This window comes from Convolutriloba macropyga, chromosome 8 (genome assembly GCF_964194025.1).
Source record: "Convolutriloba macropyga chromosome 8, txConMacr16.3, whole genome shotgun sequence".
Classification (NCBI taxonomy): Eukaryota; Metazoa; Xenacoelomorpha; order Acoela; family Convolutidae; genus Convolutriloba; species Convolutriloba macropyga.
In genome coordinates, this window is record NC_134475.1 from 10,296,527 (window position 1) to 10,317,925 (window position 21,399).

At 34.0% G+C, this 21,399-nt stretch overlaps 2 protein-coding genes across 3 annotated transcripts in view; both read right to left on the reverse strand.

Moving 5' to 3' along the window:
• LOC142344443 (uncharacterized) overlaps positions 1-11,076 on the reverse strand; it is a 233,979-nt gene extending 222,903 nt beyond the window's left edge. For both annotated transcript variants that reach the window (XM_075396092.1, XM_075396093.1), the window contains exon 1: positions 11,060-11,076. The gene's annotated coding sequence lies outside the window, so the exon portion shown is untranslated. The remainder of the gene's footprint in view (positions 1-11,059) is intronic.
• The window catches only part of LOC142344444 (uncharacterized), a 40,228-nt gene extending 29,150 nt beyond the window's left edge, over positions 1-11,078 (reverse strand). The window contains exon 1 of the mRNA XM_075396094.1: positions 11,062-11,078. The gene's annotated coding sequence lies outside the window, so the exon portion shown is untranslated. The remainder of the gene's footprint in view (positions 1-11,061) is intronic.
• Positions 11,079-21,399: the final 10,321 nt, after the last annotated feature.

Genomic DNA, 21,399 nt, shown 5'->3' on the forward strand with positions numbered 1-21,399 from the left:
GCCTAAAATCTGTCAAAAAAACTCTGCAAATATGATTATATTGATTTTGCCGCGAAAAATTGCGTTAGGTTTCTTTTCTCTCTAAAAAGATCAATTGCAAAATACAACACAAAAAATTATTTGTAGAAAAAGGGAAATTTGAGTTGTGGCCTAGTGATCAATCGTGAGCCAGATGACTGACGCGTAGATTTTCTTTTCTCCTGATTTTTTTCCTTAACATTAGTATAGTCTACTACAATCAATCTGAATAACTAGCTGGTAACTAACTACGTTGTAATCTACTAGAACCAGTTTTGTGGTAGTCTAATAAACTCAGTATGAATTCAGCTCCATGGTAACTAGCATCACAAAGTATTACGTTCTGTTCTTCTGGTTTTGAAAGCCTAAGTGTTATTTCTGTTGCTCTAATCAAATCTTGTTCAATTGATGCTAAACTCTTTGGAAAATCTTCCCAAATTTCAAGTTCTCTGTCCTTCTTTGGATGGTAATGAAATGGCTTCAATTCTGTTTCATGGCCTGGCAAATAATTTTGAAAGAATTGTGGAATTCCGATCATTTGTTTATTAATCAATTAATTCCAAGCATTTTTTTCAGAAATTTATCAATTCTTGTTCTTTCATACGATAATATTTCAGGTGCTATTACATTACACGGAAATGTCATCGTCTGCAATTCAGTAACAATTGTTTCAGGTGACATCTCTAGACTAAATTTTTGAATGCACGTAAAACTTTTTCTAAGCATAGGAATCAGTTCTTCAAAGATTTTGACTGCACTACCCATGTTCATCCATGCCTTGAGCGCACAAATCCGATGCTAAAAATGGATCCAAGTAAAGTCGTAAAAAGGAACAAAAACATTTTTCTGATTTTCTGAGTCTTTGAGAAAGAAAATTATAGACTTATGTACGTGATCTGAAGTTGTATGCCAACAATTGAGTAGATATATCAACTGTCATGCGTACACAATGGTAAGCTTGTGAACACTCACGCTTTTTGAGTAGAGTTTTTCTTCAGAAATATTTGATGTATCGGCCATGTTCGATAACGTAAATTTGCTGTTGAAATCATCGCTTAGTAGAGGGGGACTATTTTGTCATAAATCTATTACAATTCTGAGTTTCCCCGATTGCTTTCAATGAGCAAAAAAATTCTACTTACTTTGACTGTGATGGAGTAGTAATTAAACAGTAAAATCGCATCAGGGAAAGTTCGATCATAACTTTTTCCCAAAAGTCGATAGGTATCCTTGTGGGTAGAAGGGTAATTCGTATTCCCGCGGTAGCTTTATCTAAAGCTAAGTGTTGTGACCAACGTCGTATCAGTGTTTTGCAAAAACCTCATAAGGTGGAGTATTCCCAATCACTTTGTCTCGAAAACGTTTCTATCTGTTGAGCGGAAAAGGTCAAATTTTTTGGGAATTTGGAACTTAACGCTTGGGTTATGGATTTCCTGCTGCAAAGGTGATGAAACAAAAACGTCGGTACCAATTTAGGGCATTGGGAATTACAATTTTCTGTATTCGGGTGGAGATTTTTCAGTTGGCGTTCAGTGTTGCGGCTGCTCAAGAATCTCAGCGGAACCGATATATCACATCCCGGTTCTCGAGTTTTACTCCGGCCTGGTTCTTCACTGTGTTCGATTGACTAACAATCTCGCAGAAATAATTTGTTGCTCGGACGTATATAAAGGACTGTAACTTTAATTTTGTTGATTGAAGTTAAGAAAATCCGTACTAATAATCTATATTCAATCTCGTGCTGATATTTGTAAGGCTTCAGCCAGTAGCTAGTTTTTTGCTTACTAACTTCTTGTCAAGTGAGCTCAACTAACTTAAAACTCGCAAGATCTTAAGATCTAGCAAAACTTAGCAAAAAAGACTAAAGTTGTTAAAGTTGTGGTTCTAAATACAATACAATTTCACTATTCAAACAATTGGGTTAAAGTAAACAATCAAATTTTTATCATCTATAACATCATTGCTGCTTGTTTCTGATTGGTTTATCAAGAAAGTGATTTAGATCATTGTTTACATAGTCAAATTACTGCTATAATTAATTTTGTTGACGTTAGCACGGATGTTTTTTACTTGGCTCTAAACGCCTCGAATGCACGGTGTTTGACCGTTAATGATCACCTAAAGTATCATAAAATAAACAACTTAAGGAATTTAACAATAAGTAACAAATATCGAAAAATGCCAATTTTGCAACATATAAGTGCTTATAGCCACACTAATGAGTCTGATGCAATAACGTTCGTTGAGTCCAGGAGTAGTTTAGAGGTAACCCTAACCGTGTGCCATAACCTCGGTTTGCTCAGGTTTTCCCATCCAAAAATCGGGGGTTGTACAAAATTTCGGTCCCAACTTGTTAAAAGTTTCAGTTTTGACAATTTTTGAGTTTTGACAAAATGTTTGACTATGTTTTTTGAGTTTCAAACATTATTCTTTGCTGTTTGATGGTTTTTGTAGCTGATTTGAAGTGGCGCCAACTTTCAGGATTTGCAATTGTGTTTTGTATTAGGTGATTGATTTTAGTTTCACCATCCTCTGAAACCTTCATTTCTGCTAGTGATTAAAAAACAGGATCAACTGGGAACAGATTTTTTGCATGAACAAACGGTCTAATTTTTGTGTTCTTTGGTAAAGTTTTAAGGTCGTCTACGAAATTTAAAAAGAAAACATACAATTTACATTCAAATGCGATTGTAATTAATAAAGTAGTGTAGCTATTTTTTTGTTGAATCGTCCCGTGACTCATTTTTTAATACGAATCCTGTAACATTTTCCAAATTTTCCTCTCTTTGAAGTTGACATTCAAGTAACGTTGGTTTTCCTGGTTTAAGGATGTATTTTTTAGAAAGTAGAACTGTCGGTTTTTCTTATTCTCGTTTTATTGCTCAATATTTTTGGAATTTATTTATTTTGTCTTGAAAAGACAATGTAGCAAATTGTACTTAGGGCAAAGTAGGATGGGGTTATTTATGAAAAAAGTTTAAAAATGATCAAAGAATTTGCCGATTTGAGCAAAGAAAACTTCTTAAAAAAATATTGGTTTCCAAACTTAAACGGTTCTGATGCCTCAGTATCACCGAATATCAGCTGGCCGCTGGCCAATTTAACTGTAGAGTGTGTTCTATTCTCAATTTGAAAAAAGGTTTTGATATATCTGTTTTGACGAAAATTGTAAGAGATTTGCTTTCGGATAACATTTGCACCAGCACAAGTGTCGACAAGTGCAGTCGATAAGTGTCGAGCACAAAAAAAACTCCCATAAAATCATTGGTTTCCAAACTTAAACGATACTTATGCCACATTATGAAGGGATACAAGTTGACCGCTAGCCTTTTTAACTATAGAGAATGTCGTACTTTGAATCTGAAGTAGTTTTTGCAATATCTGTTTTGACGCAATTTGTAAAATGTTTTCTTTGGGGGAAAATTTGCGCAATCACAGGTGTCGATAAGAGCTGTCAACCTTATTTGGGGTGAAAATGTGAGTTTATTTTACGAAAATACCAATCCATCCATTATCGGTTTTTTGCATATAGACAAAATATTTCTTCAGATGATTTTGATGATTGTGACAGTTCGGGATTAAAAAACTTTTTCTGTTTTTTCATTATTGTAAGGAAACTACTGGTTTCGTTTTGTTTTACGATTAATTGCTCTTTAAATTTATGGCATTGGGAACTACAAATTTTTGTATTCAAGTGGAGTTTTTTCAGTCGGCATTCAGGATTTGCAATTGTGTTTTGTAATAGCTGATTGATTTTATTTTCAACATCCTCTGGACCTTTCATTTCTGCTAGTGATAAAAAACTAGGATCAACTGTGCACAAAACTTTCGCTTGAAAAAAAGGTGAAAAGAGAGAGGGTCTAATGTTTGTTTTCTTTCGTAAGGTTTAAATCTCGTCTATGAAATTCAAAACGGAAATATACAAATTACATTCAGATCAGATTGTAACTAATGAGAAAGTGTAGCTTGTTTTTATTGATTCTTCAAGTGACTCATTTTTGAATACGACTCCTGCAACATTTTCCAGCTTTTCGCCTCTCTGCTTTTCGCTTCTCTGATTTGCAATTGTCTTTTGAATTAGCTCATTTATTTCAGTTTCAACCTCCACTGAAACATTCATTTCTGCTAATGACAAAAGATTAGGATCAACTGAGAACAGAGTTTCTGCTTGACCATACGCGAAAAGAAGAGAGGGTCTAATGTTTGTTTTCCTTGGTAAGGTTAAAGGGTCGTCTACGATCTTGAAAATGGAAATACACAAATTACATTCAGATAACATTTCAACTAATGAGGAAGTGTGGCTTGTGCTTATTGATTCTTCAAGTGACTCATTTTTGAATACGACTCCTGCAACATTTTCCAGCTTTTCGCCTCTCTGAAGTTGACATTCAAGTAACGTTGGTTTTCCTGGTTTGAGGATGTACTTTGTTGAAAGTAGAACTGTGTGTGGGTTGTCGGTTTTTCTTTTTATTGCTCAATTTTTTTGGAATTTATTTAATTTGTCTTGAAAAGAAAATGTAGCAAATTGTTGTTAAGGCAAAGTTGGATGGGGTGTTTTGTGAAGAAAGTTTACCAAGAATCAAAGAGTTGGCCGATTTGAGCACAAGATTTTTCTTAAAAATATTGGTTTCCAAATTTAAACGGTAGTGATGCCTCAGTATCAAGGGATACCAGCTGACCGCTGGCCATTTTAACTGTACAGTGTGTTATATTCTCAATTTAAGATAAGTTTTTGACATATCTGTTTTGACGAAATTTGTAAAAGATTTGCTTTAGGATAACATTTGGACAAGCACAGGTGTCAATCAGTGCAGTCAAAAATATAAGGGGTTTAGAGCACAGGTGTCGATAAGTGCAGTAAAAAATATAAAGGGTTTAAATGGAGGTTTTTCGTACAAAAGTGCCAATGCATCCATATAGGTTTTACTGCAAAAAGACTAAGTATTTTTTCAGATGGTTGATATGGTTGTTATTGTTCGGGCTTAAATGGCTTTTTCCAATATTTTTATTGTAAAAAAGAAAGATTTGGTTTCGTTTTGGTAATCCGATTATTTGCTGCGTATTGTTTTGCTTTTCAGTTTGGATATACACAGACTTTGCAAAAAGTAGTTTTTGCACTGATAGCCAGTTTGTGGTGTACACATAGTGTTGGTATGCCTTTCGTTGATCTTGAATAGTCTCTTTTCTTGAGCTGTTGGAAATTTAGGCATGTTATGGATTTCCTGCTGCAAAGGTGATGAAATATTAACGTCAGTACAAATTTATAGCTTTGGAAACTACAATTTTTTTAATTCGGCTGGATTTTTTTCAGATTTGCAATTGTCTTTTGAGTTAGCTCATTGTTTTTAATTGACCATATGATAAAAAAAAAGAGAGGGTCTAATGTTTGTTTTCTTTGGTAAGGTTACAAGGTCGTCTACGAAATTCAAAAAGGAAATATACAATTTACCTTCAGATGAGATTGTAACTAATCATGAAGTGTAAATTTTTTATTCTTCCAGTGACTCAATTTTGAATACAACTCCTGTAACATTTTCCAAATTTCCGTCTCTCTGAAGTTGACGTTCAAGTAACGTTGTTTTTCCTGGTTGGAGGATGTACTTTTTTTAAATAAATATGTGTGTTTTTTAACGAATTTGTTTTGCTTTCATGCTTCATTTGTTTTATTGAAGTTATTGGTATTGTCATGATAAGAAGTTGTAAGAAATTGTTCTTGGGGCTCATTTGGATGCTTTGTTTTGTGAAGAAAGTGTACTAAGGATCAAAGGGTTTGCCGACTTGAGCACAAAAAAATTCTCATAAAAACATTGATTTCCAAATTTAAACGGTACTGATGCCTCAGTATCAAAGGACACCAGCTGACCGCTGGCCTTTTTAACTATAGAAATTGTTGTATTCTCAATCCGAATTAGTTTTTCGATATATCTGTTTTGACGCAATTTGTCAAAAGTTTGCATTGGGTTAACATTTGCACAATCACAGGTGTCGGTAAGTGTTGTCAACAATATTTGGGGTGAAAATGTGAATTTACCGTACAAAAGTACCAATCCATCCATTATCGGTTTTACTGCATAAAGACAAAATTTTCATTAGATTATTGTGAGTATTGTGACTGTTTGGGCTTAAAGGTTTTTTTCTGTGTTTTTTATTGTAGTAAGGAAAGTACTTGTTTCTTTTTGTTTTACGATTAATTGCTGTACAAATTTATGACAATGAGAACTGCAATTTTTTGTATTCGGTAGAGTTTTTTTCAGTTGGCGTTCTGAATTTGCTATTGTGTTTTGTATTAGCTGATTGATTTTAGTTTCAACGACCTCTGAAACTTTCTTTTCTGCTACTGATAAAAAACTAGGATCAACTGGGAACAAAATTTTCGCTTGGACATATGGTGAAAAGTGAGAGGATCTAATGTTTGTTTTCTTTGGTAAGGTTACAAGGTTGTCTACGAAATTCAAAACGGAAATATACAGTTTATATTCAGATGATATTGTAACTAATGAGGAAGTGTAACTTTTTTTATTCTTCCAGTGACTCATTTTTGAATACCCCTTCTGTAACATTTTCCAGCTTTTCGCCTCTCTGAAGTTGACATTCAAGTAACGTTGGTTTTCCTGGTTTGAGGATGTACTTTTTTGAAAGTAGAACTGTCCGTTTTTCTTTTTTTCTTTTTATTGCTCAATTTTTTGGAATTTATTTAATTTGTCTTGAAAAGAAAATGTAGCAAATTGTTGTTAGGGCAAAGTTAGATGGGGTGTTTTATGAAGAAAGTTTACCAAGGATCTAAGAGTTGGCCGATTTAAGCACCAAGTTTTTCTTAAAATATATTGGTTTCCAAACTTAAACGGGAGTGATGCCTGAGTATCAACGGATACCAGCTGACCGCTGGCCATTTTCACTGTAGAGTGTGTTTTATTCTCATTTTGAAGTAAGATTTCGATATATCTGTTTTGACGCAATTTCTCAAGGATTTGCTTTCGGATAACATTTTTTCGAGCACAGGTGTCGATAAGAGCAGTCAAAATTATATTGGATTTAAATGGGCGTTTACCGTAAGAAAGTGCCAATGCATCCATTATCGGTTTTACTGCATAAAGACAAAATATTTTTTCAGATGATTGTTATGATTGTTATTGTTCGGGCGTAAATGATTTTTTCAGATATTTTTTTGGAGAAAAGAAAGTACTGGTTTCATTTTTCATTCCAATTTTTTTTGCGTATTTTTTTGTTTTTCGATTTGGATATACAAAGACTTTGCAAAAAGTCTTTTTTCTTTAATAGCCAGCTCTTAGTGTCCAGTAGGTGTTGGTATGTCCTTTGTTGATTCTGAATGGTCAATTTTCTTGAGCTTTTTGAAAAATTTTACGCTTAGTTCATGGGTTTCCTGCTGCAAAGGTGGAAACTTTAACGTCGGTACAAGTTTATGGCATCAGAAACTGCAATTGGCGTTCAAGATTTGCAAATGTGCTTTGAACTAGAGAGGGTTGATTTTTGTTTCAACATCCTCTGAAACTTTCATTTCTGCTAATGATAAGAAACTAGGATTAACTGGGAACAAGTTTTATGCTTGAACATACGGTGAAAAGTGAGGGGGTCTAAAGTTAGTTTTGTTTGATAACGTTACAAGGTCGTATACGAAATTTAAAGCAGAAATGTACAATTTACATCCAGATGAAATTGTAATTATTGAGAAAGTGTAGCTTGTTTTTGTTGATTCTTCCAGTGACACATTTTTGTATACGACTCCTGTAGCATTTTCCAAAAAAAGTCATCTCTCTGAAGTTGACATTCAAGTAAAGTTGGTTTCCCTGGTTTGAAGATGTAATTTTTTAAAAGTAGAACTGTGTGTTTTGTCGATTTTATTTGTGTTCATGCTCCAATTCTTGAGCGTGTCATGACAAAATATTTAAAAAAAATTCTCAGGGCACATTTGAATGCTTTGTTTTGTGAAGAAAGTGTACCAGGGATCAGATAATTTGCCAATTTGAGCACAAAAAAATTATCATAAAAACTTTGGTTCCCAAATTTAAACGGTACTGATGCCTCAGTATCGAGGGATACCAGTTGGCCGCTGATCTTTTTAACTATAGATTACCCCTACACCTTATAGTATGCTCTTAAATAGGTTTGAATCTGCTTGTGGGACCCAAATAGAAAATTAGATCCAATATTTGAAAAGATGGTTGTACATTACGCTCCTCGCGGTATGACAAAAATTAATTTGTGATTGATTAAATTCGCACAAAAATTTCATTGTAGATTTATAATTGCCAAATTAGCAGTATGAGATGAAAATGTGAGATGAATCTCTTCATATTCTACCACTAAATGTTTTAAGGTCATCAGTAACTTTGATGGTAGCTGAAAATCAAAATTTTTTAGGTAATTGGACAGCCGATCTTCTCGAAACGATTTCAAAGGAAAATTGAGAACCTCAACTAAATAGAGTTAGAATAGGAAAAGTTTTTTGATGTGCTGAAAGTTTTCCGATGAGTTCGTTCTCGCGTCTCTTGAAGCAGATCAATAATTTTTAATTTGACAGCAGATTTTGTTTCGTTTGCTTCGTTAATGTTGTGTCCTGCAAAAGAATGCTATATTTATATAATAATTGTTTCATAGATCCGCTGCATTACCAAAAAAAACACTTTTGCTTATTTTGATTTGTTTTGAGAATTTCGACCAACTTTACAAAGTAACTCGTGTTAGAAATGTGGAGGCCAAAATTTAGCCTACTGTCAAGATGATTACCATGATAGTTCAGAGAGGTAGTAATTAACTAATTTTTACTTCACAAACGTTTCATTGAACCTGGTACACTTCTTGTGCACATGAAATTCTAAAATAGAATCTGACGGTTATTTTCAAGCGCTCAAACAATCTACAGATCTCAACTGTTCTTCTGTATTCAAAAAGACATTTTTTCAAGCTTTTATATTTAGCAAATAGTTCTGCGTTTTTCTGTAAAATATATTTGTCAATTTTCATTTAAGTTTTTCAGTTGTTTTGTGCTGCAGTTCAGGTTTTGGTCCACTTTCTGTTTGTTTTGACCAACACCTTTTTTTCTTTTAAAATTTTCTTTCTAGCATTTGTTTGCGACATCTTTAGAGGCTCATTTCATTTGTGCGTCTTAATTGAAATGAGCCTCTAAAGAGTTTTCATCTTTAGAGGCTCATTTCTTTTGTGCGTCTTAATTGACAAGGAAGTTGAGAAACAAAACTCAGCTAAACAATTTTAAACAGTTGTTCTGAAATTTTTGGCTCTTAATTGTAGTCAGTGATTTTAATAGCTATAACAAAATTTAGACAAAATAATGGAAACAATCGGTTCTATCTCCGATGCATCATAAATGTGAGACAGATTTTTCAATACTGTTTTTTTAAATGAAGATCTCAGAAAACAGTTCGTGATATGGAAAAGATGGGTTCATAGTCCTTAGACCTTAGTTTGTATATGTTTACGATTTTATTTTGCGAGCAATTTTCCTGATTTACTCGATGATTATGGTAACAATCATTTGTGTGTTTTCCCGACCCAAAACAAGGGAACCAGTTTAGAACTAATCTTAATGTACGTTGAACGTTGAATCGCTATCTTTTGAAATAATTGTTAGCTTCTCAGACCATAAAAACTTATCTTCTCAGCTTTCGGATTCTCTTGAATCAGAACAAATCAGCTTTTTTGATTCACGCTCATCCTTTGTTCAGCTAGCTTTCAATCAAAACTTGTCATCTTCATACAATTTTATGCATATTGTTACGGGCATCTGGGCACAAACTTTGGAATTGAGTTGCTTTTAATAAACTAATCGGTCTCTTCCTCAATGCATCGGAAATGTCGTAAGGGGCAGTGAGTCCCGTTTTTTCAACATTCACACAAATGCGTTTCATTGGAAATAGAGAAACTCTAGTGCGGAGACTAAACACTTGGAAAAAAATCTCCATGTAATGAGCACAGAAAAGTATCTCTTGAAGATGAAGTGAGTAGGTAAATTGAATTAGAAAAAAAATTTTTTAATGCAAACTATTGAACTTGTAAATAGTCAACATTGCTATCGAATAGTTTAATCCTCTAAAAACTCTAATTCCTACCTGCATATTGTGGAACAGTTGTTGATAATTAAACTATCATACAAAGAGATTACCTATTTGAAAAATATGGTCAATAAAAAACCTTACTTGACGTATTCACTCATAATCAACATTCCTTGACGAAATACAATTTTACTTACGATGCTTTTTTTCTTCTGTTAAAATCCGGTTTATTCCCAAAATTGGAGTTATTTGGTCCTATTTTTTACTGTGAAATATTTGAATTGTAATATTGGTTTTTCATTTAGAGTCTTGTAGTACTTTTTGCTTGATGATTACAACAGTGATAGCAGGTCTGGTACATCTTGGTAGAAAAGAGTAGTGGTCAAAATTGAACCAAAATTAAACCTTTACGTTCAATATACAAAAAAACATTAAGTTTCTGTTCTGTCTAAGAGACAAATATACAGAATTTACACAGACACACAATAGAAGATAACCTCAAGTAGATTAGGAACTGCCTGGTGGACCCAACTAAAATACTAGATTCATTAATTGAATATATTTTTGCGTTATAAATATAAGTTCACTCTCTTTGCGGTTTGACTAAAATTTAAATGTGGTTGACTAGATTTTTTTCAAGCGGTTTCCTTGTAAAAACGTAATGGTGGATTCAGCCTTATGGATCCTCGTACCTTCATTCACGACAAATATTCTTTTTTAGACAACCCTCAATTCTACCACAAGAAGCTTTCGAGTGATCAGTGATGTTGACGGTTGCTGTAAAACAAGATAATTTAAGTAACTGGACAACTAATCTTCTCGTAACGATTTCAAATAAGACTTAAATGAATAGAGAAGATCAGAAAATAGAGAAGGTCAGAAATTTGATGTGCTGAAATTTTCCGATGAACGCGTTCCGCGTCTTGTGAAGCAGATCTATATTGTTTGTTTTATAAATCAGAATTCGTTTCATTTGTTTCGTTGTTGTAGTGTCCTGTATAAGAATAATGTGTGTCTATTTAATAAGTTTTTTATAGATCAGCTGCATTACAGCAATAAAAGTCCTTAATAATTATGCGTATTTCCAATACATTTGGAAAATGGTGGCCAACTTCAAAAAGTAACTCAGCAATGTGGAGGCAAAAATTTAGCCTGCTATCAAGCTGATCATCATAGTAGTTCAGAGAGGTGCTTTATCTAATTTGCACTTCACAAACGTTCAAATTAACTTGGCACCCGTTTTGTGCACTTGAAACTCTACAAATAAATCTGACGGTTACTTCCAATTACTCCAATAATCTACAGATCTCAATTGCTTTTCTGTACAGCGAAACATTTTTTTTTCAAGCTTGTTGTATTTAGTTTACAGTTCTGTGTTTTTCTGTACAAGTGTTTAGCGAAAAATTTGCAAATTTTTAAATGAATTCTTCAGTTGTTTTGTGCTGCAGTTCAGAGTTTGGTCCTTTTTCTGTTTTGTTTTTGACCAGCTATTAGTTTTGTTTTATACTATTTGTTTGCAAAAAAAATGGTTTTCATCTTTAGAAGTTTATTTCATTCGTGCGTTTTAAATGATATGAATGATGGGAAACAAGAATCAGCTAAAAAATTTAAGCAGTTTTCCTCAAAACTCTGGCTCTTAAATTTAGTCAGCGATTTTATTACCAAGAACAAAAATTAAAAAAACATACGGAAACAATTGTTTCTGTCTCCGATGCATCATAAAAGTGAGATTGATTCGTGAAGACTGTGGTTTTTAAATTGAAGACCTCAATGAAAGGTTCGTGATACGGAAAAACTGGGTTTGTAGTCCTTGAACCTCAGTTTGTGTTCGTTTATGAATATAGTTTGCGAGCAGTTTTCTTGATTTGGTCCATGACTATGGACCAAAACCATTTTCGTGATTGTCCGACGCACAACAAATGAACCAGTTTAGACTTAATCTTATCGCACATTCAATTGATATCTTTTGAAAAGATTGATTGCTTTTCAGACCAAAAAAAGTATCTTTTCAGCTTTCCGATTCTCTTGAATCAGCCCAAAGCTTTGTTTATTCACGTTCATCCTTCAATCAAGTAACTCTCAATTTAAATTTGTTTTCTTTATACAACATTATTGCATATTGTTGCGCGCATCAAAGCACTCAATTTGGAAATTACTTATATTTAATAAATCAATCGGGTTCTTGCTCTATGTATCTCAAATGTCCTAAGGGGCAGTGGGTCCAATTTTTCAAGTATTTGCACCTAATGCGTTTCATTGGTAATAGAAAAACTGTAGTGCACCAGAGACTGAATACTTGGAAACAAAGCTGTATGTTTTGAGCGCAGAATGGTGTCACTTGAAGACTAATTGAGTAATTAAATTAAATTAGACAAAAATTTTCTAATGGAAACTTTTGTCCTTGTAAACAGACAACATTGCTATTGAGTAATATGATCCTTTAAAAACTCTAATCCTTATCCCCAAACTGTGGATCGGTTGTCGATAATTATACTATCATACAAAAAGTTTACCTGTTTGAGAATTATGGTCAATAACAAACATTACTTGACGTATTCACTGATAACCAACATTCTATGACGAATCCAAATAATACTCACAATGCCTACCTTCTTCTGTTAAAATCCGGTTTATCTTGTAAACGAAATTTTTTAGTCGTAGTTTTTACTGTGAAATATTCGAATTGTAATATTGTTTTGTCATTTAGAGGCATGTTCTATTTTTTGCTTGATGATTACAACAGTGATAGCAGGTCTGGTAAATCTTGGTAGAAACGAGTAGTGGTCAAAATCGAACAAAAATTGAATTTTTTCGTTCAAAATACGAAATAAATGAAGCTAAAGTTTCCATTGTGTCTAGGAGAAACTTATACAGAAATTACACAGACAGACAATAGAAGGTGTCCTCGAGCAGATTGGAACCTGCCTGGCGTACCCAAGAAAACTATTAGACTCAATAATTGGATAAATTTTTCTACATCAACATTTTGCGGTATGACAATAAATCATTGTGATTGACTAGATTTTTACAAGCGTTTTCATTGGTGAAACGTAATGGCGGATTCAGCATTATGGATACCCGTAACTCCACGAAAATTATGAAACGAATCTATTCTTTTAGACAACCTTGAACTCTACCACAAGAAGCTTTCGAGTGATCAGTGATGTGGACGGTTGCTGCAAAACAAGATAATTTAAGTAACTGGACAACTAATCTTCTCCTAACGATTTCAAATAAAAATTAAGAACCTCACTAGATAGAGAAGGTAAGAAAATTAATGTGCTGAAAGTTTCCATTGAACGCATTTGGCGTCTCGGATACAGATCCATAACGTAGGTTTTGTAAAAGACTTCGGTTCAATTTTTTCGTTGCAGTAGTGTCCTGTGTAGGAAAGCTGTTTTTATTTGATAATTGATTTACAGATCCGCTGCATTACATCAATATAAAATTCCTTAACGCTTATGCTTATTTTTGTTACATATGGAGAATGGCGCCCAGTTTTACAAAATTACTCAGCAATGTGGAGGTCAAAAGATAGCCTACTATCAAGATGAAAACCATGACAATTCAGTGAGTTGCATTACATAATTTGCACTTCACAAACGTTCAAACGAAGTTGACTCTCTCCATGTGCACATGAAACTCAACAAATGAATTTGAAGGCTCTTTTGAAGCACTCAAGTAACCTATTTGTCTCAATTGCTCTTCTGTATTAAATAACACAGTTTTTTTCAGAGGTGTTGTATTTAAACAGTAGTTCTGGTTTTTTGGTACAAATTCGTCGCGAAATATTTGCCAACCCTAATTGTTTTTAGTTGTTTTGTGCTGCAGTTCAAGAGTAGGTCCATTTTTTGGTTTTGTTTTGGAACAGCACATATATTTTTTTGGTTTAGAATTTTTTCTTCCATTTGTTTGCAAAGAATGATTTTCAACTTTGTAAGCTTATTTCATTTTTGCTGTTTGATTGACACGATAGTTGCAAAATTTATTTCAGCTCAAAATGTTTATAAAGTTAGGTTTAAATTTGTGGCTCTTAGGTTTAATCAACAGAAACAAGTCCGAGGCCTAAAACTCAACTTAATAGAAGACTTTAATAAACTATTAGGGGGGCCAATATTGACTATAGTTACACGGTTGGGCTTCCTAGTTAAAATTGAACTATTATCTTTTCATGGGTCGATTTTGAGTCTTTTCATAACAAACAAAATCCAGCTAAGGTCTTTTCATGGGTCCACCATTAGTCGTTTCATAACCAACAAAGTCGAGTAAAGTTCTTTTCATGGGTCCACTAATAGTCTTTTCATAAGTCTGTTTTTTTCCCAAAAATCCAAATCTTTTCTTTTTTTCTGCTTTTGTACATACAGAAGCAGAGCCGGAGCTAGACTAAAAAGCTTTGCGCCAGAGCAGTCCCACTTAAGAATCAGCTGGAAAACTGCCAAAAGCTCTAAGATCTTCAGCAAATCGTAAGATAAAGATATATGGCAATTCGAGTATATTACCATATTACTTGTTTCAATGAAACCAGCTAGCTTAGGGTATTGCTTAGAGTATTGGTTCTAATCCCATTAGCCATGACAAAATTTTGGCGGTTTTCAGTTTGTTTTCGCTTCCAAAGTGAACTATTTTTTTTTAAAAAGTTCAGGTTTTTGAGGGATTTTTGGTTCGAGCCAAAGTCTTTTGTAAAAATTGGGGTCCAGATAAAGTCTTTTGCGAAAAAATTGAGTCGAGTTTAAGTCCAAAATGTCTTAAAGTCCAGCCAAAATTTTTTCATAGACCAACTGAGTCGAGTATGGTCTTTTCATAGTGCATTTCGGTCGAGCATTGTCTTTTCATAAGTCTGCACATAGATCTGGGTTGCTGCTGTCTCCAATGCATCATTAAAGTGAGATGGATTTCAAAATACTATGGTTATTGAATTGAAGGCCTCAATGAAGAATTCTTGATATTGAAAAAAAGGGTTCCGAGTCCATAAAGAAAATTTTGTATCCGTTTTTGAATATAGTTTGCGCGCAATATTCCTGATTCAGTCGATGATTATGGACTCAACAAACTAATTGACTGCCTGACGCAAATCAACGGAAACAGATTAGACTTAATCTTATTGTACGTCGGAACGCTATCTTTTGAAATGAGTGTCTTTTGAATGAACACTATAAAATTTTGTTATAAGTGAATCGTTTCTCCTTGGCCAGTTGCAATAATAAGGTAATGAACAAAAAATTGGCCAGTTGCAATAATAAGGTAATGAACTAAAAACAATTTGAAACGACAGTCGCTAAAATTTGAGCATTTGCTTCAAGATGGAGGGTGAACTGTGGTCAGCGGCCACAGAAATGTCGTTACAGCCCATTCAAAAAAACTCAGTATTTCTGTCGTCTTAACTTAAAGTCCTACAAAAACGTCGTGTCAGCTATTCTCCGTTGAAAATTTAGCTTCTCCAAATTTGTTGAACCAAAAGCATAGAACGCATTGAAATGTTCAGCTTCCAATAAATCAGTGTTTGCTCTACGAGACATAATTTGCAAAATTTGCGGTTAAGACTTTGAGTCTTTGAAGGATGATGTGATTCGTCAGCAGTGTTGGGTGTGTGACAGTTTACACAGTCAATATTTCCAACTAAAAAATTGTCCAATTCAATTGAATTACTTAATCCCTTTTCAAATGACTCCATTTTGAAGAATCAAAAATGAAGACTTGTTTCCAATTAGTAAGGTTCCACGCTAGACGCATTTTTGTTGATGATTAGAAAAATCAGACTCAATAAACTTTACAAGTTTTTGCACCGCATTGGGCAAGAAATCAAATGGTTTATTAAATGCAAACATTTTCAAAAATAAATGCTATGATGCGGGCAACAGTCTGCAATAAAAATATAAGAAAAAGACAAATTTTGATTGAGAGCTACCTGGTTAAAGGATGAGAGTGAAAACACAAAGCCGCCTTTGGCTGGTTCAAGAGCATCCAATAGCTGAGAAGATATGATTTTATGGTCTGATAAGCTATCAATAAATTCAAAAGATAGCGGTCCGACGTACGATAAGATTAAGTCTAAACTGTTTCCGTTGTTGTGTGTCAGGCAATTAATTAGTGTCATTTGTTTCGTTGTTGTAGTGTCCTTTATAAGAATAATGTGTGTTTATTTAATAAGCTTTTGTAGATCCGCTGCGTTACAGCAATGAATGTCCTTAATACTTATGCGTTTTTTTGTTTTATTTGAAAAATCGCGGCCAACTTTGCAAAGTAGCACAGCAATGTGCAAACAAAAATTTAGCCTACTTTCGATAGTTCAGAGAAGTGCTTTACCTAATTTGCACTTCACAAACGTGCAAATTAACTTGGCACCCTCCTTGTGCACTTGAAACTCTACAAATAAATCTCACTGTTAGTTTCAAGCACTCCAAAAATCTACAGATCTCAATTGCTCTTCTGTTCTCCCAAACAATTTTTTTTCAAGCTTGTTGTATTTAGTTTACGGATCTGGATTTTTCTGTACAAGTTTTTAGCGAAAAATTTGCCAATTTTTAATTAAATTCTTCAGTTGTTTTGTGCTGCAGTTCAGAGTTTGGTCCTCTTTCTGTTTTGTTTTATTCTATTTGTTTGCAAGAAAATGGTTTTCATCTTTGGAGGTTTATTTCATTTGTGCGTTTTAAATGACATGAATGATGGAAGATAAGAATCAGCTAAAAAGTTTTAAGTAGTTTTGCTAAAAAAAACTGGCTCATAGTTTTAGTCAGCAATTTTATTACCAACTACAAAAATTAAATAAACTTATGGAAACAATTGCTTCTGTCTCCGATGCATCACAAAAATGACATGGATTTATGAACACTGTGGTTTTTAAAATGAAGAACTCATTGTATAGTTCGTGATAAGGCAAAACTGGATTTATAGTCCTTAGACCTTAGCTTGTGCTCGTTTATGAATATAGTTTGCGAGCGGTTTTCCTGATTTAGTCCATGATTATGGACAAAACCATTTTTGTGATTGTCCGACGCACAACAAATGAACCAGTTTAGGCTTCAACTTATCGTTCGTTAAATTGCTATCTTTTGAAATGATTGATAGCTTTTCAGACCCAAAAATCATATCTTCTCACTTTTTCGATTCTCTTGAATCAGCTCAGAGCAGCTTTGTTTATTCACGTTCATCCTTCAATCAAGTAGTTCTCAATTTAAATTTGTCTTCTTTATACAACTTTATTGCATATTGTTGCGTGAATCATAGCACTAAGTTAGGAAATTAGTTGTATTTAATAAATCAATCGGTTTCTTTCTCAACGCATCTCAAATGTCGTAAGGGGCAGTGGGTCCAATTTTCTAAGTATTTGCACACAATGCATTTCATTGGTAATAGTAAAACTTTTGTGCACCATAGACTAACTACTTGGAAACAAATTTCTAGTAATATTCTGTAATATTGATTTGTCATTTAGAGGTATGTTGTTTTTTTTGCCTGACGATTACAACAGTGATAGTAGGTCTGGTTACTCTCGGTCGAAAAAGGTAGCGGTCAAAATCGAACAAAAATGGAATCTTTACGTTCAAAAAACATAAAAAAATGAAGATTAAGTTTCTACTGTGCCTAGGAGACAAATATACAGAAATTACACAGGCACACAATATAAGATAACCTCAATAAGATTAGAACCTGTCTGGGGTACCCAAGAAAACTATTAGATTCAATAATTGGATACATTGTTGTACATCAATCTTTTTGAGGTATGACAATAATTCATTGTGATTGACTAGATTTTTACAAGCGTTTTAATTGTTCAAACGTAATGGCGGATTCTGCATTATGGTTACTTGTAACTTCACGAAAAGTTATAAGACGAAGCTCCTCTTTTAGACAACCCTCAATTCTACCACAAGAAGCTTTCGAGAGATCAGTGATGTTGACGGTTGTTGCAAAAACAAGATAATTAAAGTAACTGGACAACAACTCTTCTCGTAACGATTTCAACTAAAAATTAAGAACCTCACTATATAGAGAAGGTCAGAAATTTGATGCGCTGAATTTTTCCGTTGAATGCATTCGACCTCTCGGAAGCAGATCCATATAGTTGATTACATTTGAAGAATGGCGGGCAACTTTACAAAGTAACTCAGCAATGTGGAGGCCAAAAGATAAGCACTAGTTGAATTACATAATTTGCACTTCAAAAAGGTTCAAACAAACTTGACTCCCTCTTTGTGCACATGGAACTCCACAAATGAAATTGAAGGCACTTTTGAAGCACTCAAGTAACCTAATTGTCTCAATTGCTCTTCTGTATTACATAACACAGTTTTTTCAAGCGTGTTGTATTTAAATAGTAGTTCTTGTTTTTTGCTACAAATTCGTAGCGAAGTATTTGCGAACTTTTAATTGTTTTTTAGATGTTTTGTGCTGCAGCTCAAGAGCAGGTCCACTTTTTGGTTTTGTTTTAGAACAGCAGGACTGTTGTTTGGATTAGATTTTTTCTTCCATTTGTTTGCAAAGAATGATTTTCAACTTTGTAAGCTTATTTCATTTTTGCCTTTCAATTGACACGATAGTTGCAAAATGTATCTCAGCTGAAAATGTTCATGCAGTTAGATTTAAAATTGTGGCTCTTAGCTTAAATCAACAGAAACAAGTCCGAGGCCTAGAACTCAACCTAATAAAAGACTTTAAAAGTCTAGTCGGAGGCCAACACGTTTGAGCTGCCTACTTAAAGTTGAGCTAATATATTTTCATGGGTCGAGTTTCAGTTTTTTCATAACAAAGAAAATCCAGCTAAGTTCTTTTCATGGGTCAACCATTAGTCATTTCATAACCGACAGAGTCAAGTATAGTAATTTTCATGGGTCCACCATTAGTGTTTTCATAAGTCGGTTTTTTTTCAAAAGCATTTAATGGCAAAAAAGCAGACTTTTGAAAAGACCAATGACGGGCCCATGAAAAGATATTAATTGCAAACATTGTCTAGAGTTTAAGTCCAGCCTTAATTTTGGGTCGCGCCAAAGTCTTTTGTAAAAATTTGGGTCCAGCTAAAGTCTTTTGCAAAAAATTTGAGTCGAGTTTACCTCCACAATGTCTTATTGTCCAGCTAAAATTTTTTTATAGACCAAATGAGTCGAGTATGGTCTTTTCATAGTGCATTTCGGCCAAGCATTGTCTTTTCATAAGTCTGTACACAGACCTGGGTTGCTTCTTCTCCAATGCATCATTAAAATGAGAGGGATTTAGAAATACTATGGTTTTTGCATTGAAGGTCTCAGTGAACAATTCTTGATATGGAAATGGTGGGTTCAGAGTCCCTAAACAATATTTTGTATTCGTTTTTGATTAGAGTTTGCGCGCAATTTTCCTGATTCAGTCGATGATTATGGACTCAACGAGTTAATTGATTGCCTGACGCAAAGCAACGGAAACGGTTCAGACTTAATCTTATCGTACTTCGGATCGCTATCTTTTGAAATGATTGTCTTTTGAATAAAGACTCTAAAATTTTGTTATAAGTGAATCGTTTCAAAAATTTGGCCAGTAGCAATAATAAGGTAATGAACAAAAGCAATTTGAACTGACAGTCGCCAAAGTTTGAGCATTTGCTTCAAGATGGAGCGTGCACTGTGGTCAGCGGCCACAGAAATGTCGTTACAGCCCATCAACAAAATAGTTCAGTATTTCTTTCGTCGTAACATAAAGTTCTACAAACAGTCGTGTCACCTATTCTCCGTTCAAAATTTAGCTTTTCCAAATTTGCAAAACCAAAAACATAGAACGCATCGAAATGTTCAGCTTCCAATAAATCAGTGTTTGCTCTACGAGACATAATCTGCAAAATTTGCGGTTAAGACTTTGAGTCTTTAAAGGATGATGGGATTCGTCAGCAGTGTTGGGTGTGTGACAATTTACACAGTCAATATTTCCAAAAAAAATTTCCAATTCAATTGAATTACTTAATCCCTTTCAAATGACTCCATATTGTGCTCAAAACATGAAGACTTGTTTCCAAATTTTAAGTTTCCACGCTGAAGCTTCTCTCTTACTAATTGGACGCATGTTTGTCGATGATTGGAAGAATCAGATCAAGAAACCAAATGGTTTATTAAATGCAAACATTTTCAAAAATAAATGCTATAATGCGGGCAACAGTCTGCAATAAAAATATAAGAAAAAGACAAATTTTGATTGAGAGCTACCTGGTTAAAGGATGAGAGTGAAAACACAAAGCCGCCTTCGGCTGGTTCAAGAGCATCCGATAGCTGAGAAGATATGATTTTATGGTCTGATAAGCTATCAATAAATTCAAAAGATAGCGGTCCGACGTACGATAAGATTAAGTCTAAACTGTTTCCGTTGTTGTGCGTCAGGCAATTAATTAACTTGTTGAGTCCACAATCATTGACTGAATCAGGAAAAATGCGCGCAAACTATATTTAAAAACGAATACAAAATATTGTATAGGGACTCGGAACCCACCTTTTCAATAGCAAGAATTATTCACTGAGGCTTCAATTCAAAAACCATAGTATTTCGAAATCGATCTCACTTTAATGATGCATTGGAGACAACAGCAACCCGGTTCTATGTACAGACTTATGAAAAGACAGTACTCGACCGAAATGCACTATGAAAAGACCATACTCGACTCATTTGGTCTATGAAAAAGTTTTAGCTGGACTTTAAGACATTGTGAATTTAAACGCGACTCAAATTTTTTGCAAAAGACTTTAGCTGGACCCCAATTTTTACAAAAGACTTTAGCTCGACCTAAAATTTAGGCTGGATTTAAGATCGACACAATGTTTGCAAATAAGGTATTTTGATGGGCCCGTCATTAGTCTTTTCATAAGTCTGCTTTTTTGCCTTTAATTTTTTCTTTGCAATATTGCATATAGCCTAGTCAGCGTGTATACTCCTTCATTTCCTACGAATCAAACGAACCACAAATCCCTGAAAACCTGCATTTTTTTTTTAAAAAAAGGTCAATTTGGAAGGGAAAACAAACTGAATAACGCCGAAATTTTGTCATGGCTAATGGGACTAGAACCAATACACTTAAGCTAGATGGTTTCATTAAATCAAGCAATGTGGTAATATACTCGATTTGCCATTAATCTTTATCTTAGGACTTGCTGAAGATCTCAAGGCCTTTGGCAGTTTTGCAACTGATTCTTAAGTTGGGCTGCGCTGACGCAAAACTATTTAGTCTTGCTCCGGCTCTGCTTCTGTATTTACAAAAGCAGAAAAATATTAAAAGGTTTGGATTTTGAAAAAAAACCGACTTATGAAAACACTAATGGTGGACCCATGAAAATTACTATACTCGACTCTGTTGGTTATGAAATGACTAATGGTTGACCCATGAAAAGACCTTAGCTGGATT